Source organism: Penaeus chinensis, chromosome 2 (assembly GCF_019202785.1).
Source record: "Penaeus chinensis breed Huanghai No. 1 chromosome 2, ASM1920278v2, whole genome shotgun sequence".
NCBI classification, from domain to species: domain Eukaryota; kingdom Metazoa; phylum Arthropoda; class Malacostraca; order Decapoda; family Penaeidae; genus Penaeus; species Penaeus chinensis.
The window spans coordinates 7325404-7330403 of record NC_061820.1 but is presented as its reverse complement, the minus strand read 5'-3'; positions in this window follow the sequence as shown (position 1 = coordinate 7330403).

The window sequence follows — 5000 nt, the reverse complement described above, 5'->3', positions numbered from 1 at the left end:
TGTTGCGCCCAGATCAGCAGCAAACGAGAGTAGATCTTTTAGTGGAAATTTCGAACAAGTGGGATGAGGACTCTGAAGCTTTTCTGCCTAGAATTGTGACAGGGGGTGAAACGTGGCTCTACCAGCAAGATTCCGAGGACAAAATTCAATCAAAGCAGTGGCTGCCCAGGGGTGGAAGTGGACCAGTCAGTCAAAGCAAAATCTGAGCATTCAGGAGGAAAGGTCATGGCCACTGTCTTCTGGAATTTTGCTGGTTGACTTCCTCGAGAGCAATAGAACAATTACATCTGCTTATTATGAATGCGTTTTGAGAAAAGTGTCTAAAAAGAAATTCAGAATAACGCCCTTCCACCTCAACAATGCAACCGCTCACGGCGTTCGGTAAACAAGAGCTACGCGAATTTCGATGGGAAATCGTCCGACAACCACCTTACAGCCCCGATTTAGCCCCATCCGACTTTTTTGTTTCCAAACTTAAAAAAAAAAATGAAAGGTACCAATTTTCCATCGGTTGAAGGTGTATAAAGAGCTACTCCGACATGGTTCAGATAATATGAGCCTCAGTTTTACTCAGACGGACTTAAAAGGCTGGTATCATCGTTTGCAGAAGTGTATTGACTTTAATGGAGCATATGTTAAAAAATAAACATCATAACTGAAACCATTTTTTCATACTGTCCTTTTCCCACATTCTGAAGCCCCCTCTTATGTGTGTGTGTGTGTGTGTGTGTGTGTGTGTGTGTGTGTGTGTGTGTGTGTGTGTGTGTGTGTGTGTGTGTGTGTGTGTGTGTATAAATATAAATATAAATATAAATATAATGCACTCCAAAAGCCTAGTTACAGTAAATATGTTAACAGAAATATGCAAAACCTTTAGATGGCTAGGAAGAGATGAGAGAGGAAGACCGCGATAAAGAAGAATTGGAGGAAGAGGACGAGTCGCGCCATGTGCCCTCCGCCCTCCGCTTTGTCGCGTGGGGCCGCGCCAATCTCGCCGCTCTCCCCCCGCCACCGAAGGTCGAGCCTCTCCCCGGGTTGCGCAGGAGGGAAGGAGCTTGTTATGAGTGGCTGAGTGGATCTCTCTGATGCTCCTTCGCGACGCCAGCTGATTACTGGGGCTTAGTGTTGGCGGGGAGGGAGTGGAGGGGCGAGGGGGAGGGAGGGGGGAGGTGGCAGGCGGGGAGGGAATGGGCGGCAAATGGGAAGGGCAATAGATAGATGGATGGAGGGGTGGGATGGGGAGGGAGGGGGACTGGGGGAGGGGAAGGGAGGACAAGGAGGAGAAGGCGAGTGGGAAATGGCGTAAAAGATTTGTGGGTTGAGGAGAGGGTAATGTGGGGAAGATGATGGGGAGGAGAGTGACGGGGAGGGGGGCGGGGGGATAGGGCAAGGACGGGAGAGTCCGAGAGATGGAGGCAATAAAGTGGGGTTAAAGGGAGCATTGGTCAGGAGAGAAGAAGAGAGAACGGAGAATGAGGGAAAGCAGACTTCCGGTGGGTCAGCGGCGCCAGGCATGAAAGTGTCAGCATCGCGTGCGTGTTTGCTTGCAGATATACTGTCTGTGTCTGCTAATAATTTCGCTTTTAGCGTATGTGTGTGAATACGCCTGAGTGCGTGCATGTATTTGTGTGTGTATTTTCAAGTGTAATTATACGTGTGTTTACATTTACTTACATTTCCCTTGCACGTATTTGTTTATGCTCGTGCTTTTGTTGATGTTATTCCCAGTCTCCAGTGTTGATGGTCTGAAAAGGGCAAAGGGTGTCAATAGTCTTTTATTACGACTATCATTCATTTATAGACGGAACTCAGGGTTGCGTTGCTCTTTTGGGAGATTTTACATTACTTGACAAAGGGAAGTAACAAGTCCATTTGGTGTTGTCTATTGTATAGGCTAATATGGAGGTGCAAATGGGGGTGTTGGATAGACTTAAATTGCATTTATCTTTCCCTCTGCCCTTTCTTCTCCCCCTCTCCTCATCCTTTTTTCTCCATTTTATTCCTCATTTCCCTTCCCCTTTCCTTTCTCCTCCCCCCCCTGGTCTTCTCTCCTCCTCTCCACCCTCTTCTCTCTCCTTTTCCCTCCTTCCTCTCTATCTTCTCCTCTCCTCCCTCGTTTCCCTTTCTCCCTCCCTTTTCCCTCCTCTCCCCTTCTCCCTCCTCTCCCCTTCTCCCTCCTCTCCCCTTCTCCCTCCTCTCCCCTTCTCCCTCCTCTCCCCTTTTCCCTCCTCTCCCCTTCTCCCTCCTCTCCCCTGATCCCTCCTCTCCCTTTCTTCCCCTCCTCTCCCTTCTCCCTCCCTTCCCCTTCTCCCTCCTCTCCCCTTCTCCCTCCTCTCCCCTTCCCTTCTCCCTCCTCTCCCCTTCTCCCTCCTCTCCCCTTCTCCCTCCTCTCCCCTTCTCCCTCCTCTCCCCTTCTCCCTCCTCTCCCCTTCTCTCTCCTCTCCCCTTCTCCCTCCTCTCCCCTTCTCCCTCCTCTCCCCTTCTCTCTCCTCTCCCCTTCTCCCTCCTCTCCCCTTCTCTCTCCTCTCCTCTTCTCCCTCCTCTCCCCCATCGCCCACCCAAGCAAGGTTGAGCGGAAGCTGGCACCGCGCCCTCGTTGCCTCCGCCGGCGCTCAAGCGTTGGGCGGCCAGCTCAGCCCAGCGTCTCCGAACGAACGTGACCCGGGAACGTGACCTGAGAACGGGAAGGAAGAGGGGGAATTGGAGGGAAAGGGAGGGGGGGGGGAGGAAAGGAGATAGGGAGAGAGGGAGGGGGGGAGATAGGAAGAGAGGGAGGTAGAAGGAAGGAAGGAGATAGGAAGAGAGGGAGGGAGAAGGAAGGAAGGAGATAGGAAGAGAGGGAGGGAGAAGGAAGAAGAAAGGAGAGGAGGAATAAAGGGATGGATTTGGGGGGGGGGGGGATCCGATATGGAGAAGGAGGAAAAGAGAAAGAGGGTATGAGGAAGAGGGGGGGGGGGCGGAAGCGAAGGGAGAGGTAGAAGGAGAGGAGAAGGAGGAGAAGGGAGAAGGACGAAGGACAAGAGGACAGGATTTCTGATAAGGAGCGGGAGGTGGATAACGATGGGCAGGGGTAGGGGTAGGGGTAGGGGTGGGGGTGGGAGTAGGGGAGAAGGTAGGGATACGGACGAGGTTGATTGTTGATTCGTGACGTAAGAGGAGGAATATGTCGTCTCTGGGAATTGGCTTTGTTTTCTCGCAAGTTGTTTGCGTTGGATGAGGTGTTAAGCAGATAATCACTTGTTTGTTTTGTTGTTTTGCTTAGTGTCTTATCTTTATTTTTTTATTTTTTTTTAATCATGTCGTAATTTTGGTTGGTTTTGTCAGTATTGTCATCGGGTGTCAGTGTTTGTCATTGCAAAATGAAGAGTAGAAGATAGAGGGAGAGGAGGAGGACGAAGAGGGAAGCATTAAAGCGAAGCGTAGCACAGTGGGGATTGGTGAGTGCCACGTTGAGCTTTCACCTTCCTTTTTACCTTTCTCCTCCTCTCTCTCCTCCTATTCCGACTCGTTCTTTCTTATCTCTCCCTTTCCATACCCGTCCCTTCCTTTCCCCTCTCCTCTTCCTTCCTCCCTCCCCTCTTCCTTCCTCCCTCCTTCCCTCCTGTCCCTTCCCCCTTCCCCCCTTCCTCCTTCTTCCCATCCTTCTTCCTTCTTCCCATCCTTCTTCCTTCTTCCCATCCTTCTTCCTTCTTCCTTCCTCCTTCCCCCTTCCCCCTTCCCACTTCCCCCTTCCCCCTTCCCCCTTCACTTCTTCCTTCTCCTGTCCTTCAGCCCCTCATCCGTCCACCTATTCTCCAGAGCGACTTGAAGCGTCCGCTTTGTGGCGTGGTGCTGGACGCGGCCGGCCCCTGTGACGTCACGGCGCGTAATGAGGGGACGTAACGCTGCCTTGTGACGGAGGTTTCTTCTTTTATTCTTTTTCTGTTTATCTCTTCCTGCTTTCTCTTTTTATTTCTTTTATTGTCTTGCCTTGGCAGCTTTTTTTTTTGTTAACTTTCCCCCCTCTTTCTTTCTTTCTTTTTATCTTACACGAGTTATTGTGAAAAAAAAAACGGAAGTCGAGATGGGTTGAGTTGGCTTGGCTTGGGTTGGGAGACTGAGGTAAGGGTGGCGAGGGGAATGAAGTCAGGGTGAGGTGAGGATGAGGGTAACTTTCATGGCTAGATTGAAGCAAGGCGAGGCTTATGAATCTCGGTGATGTGAAAGGAAGTAAGGGTAACTTAAGGACAATGATTCATTTCTCATTGAGGGTTAATGAAGCGAAGGGCGAGGAACGGGAAATTCGTCAACTTAGTCAGCGATGAAGAGGAGGTTAAGTTGGGACTTCCGACTGAACCGAGACTTGAGTGACTTGACTTGCGGGAAAACACGAGGAGCGAAGGAGCGGTTCACGGATCTTGGTGACTTGCGGCATCCCCCTCGCCTCGCCGCGAGGGCTGAGTCAGGGCGTGGCCAGGCTCGGAAGGATGGGAAAAGAGGAGTCATTGTGGAGGAAGGAAGGAAAGGAGGGAGGGAGGGGGAGAGGGGGAAGTAGCGGAAAGGGAGGGGGTAGGAGAGAAGTAGGGGAAAGGGAGGGGGTAGGAGAGAAGTAGGGGAAAGGGAGGGGGAGGGAGAGAAGTAGGGGAAAGGGAGGGGGAGGGGGGGGGTAGGAGAGAAGTAGGGGAAAGGGAGGGGGAGGGAGAGAAGTAGGGGAAAGGGAGGGGGAGGGAGAGAAGTAGGGGAAAGGGAGAGGGAGGGAGAGAAGTAGGAGAAAGGGAGAGGGAGGGAGAGAAGTAGGAGAAAGGGAGGGGGAGGGAGAGAAGTAGGAGAAAGGGAGGGGGAGGGAGAGAAGTAGGGGAAAGGGAGAGGGAGGGAGAGAAGTAGGGGAAAGGGAGGGGGAGGGAGAGAAGTAGGGGAAAGGGAGGGGGAGGGAGAGAAGTAGGGGAAAGGGAGGGGGAGGGAGAGAAGTAGGAGAAAGGGAGGGGGAGGGAGAGAAGTAGGGGAAAGGGAGAGGAGGGAGA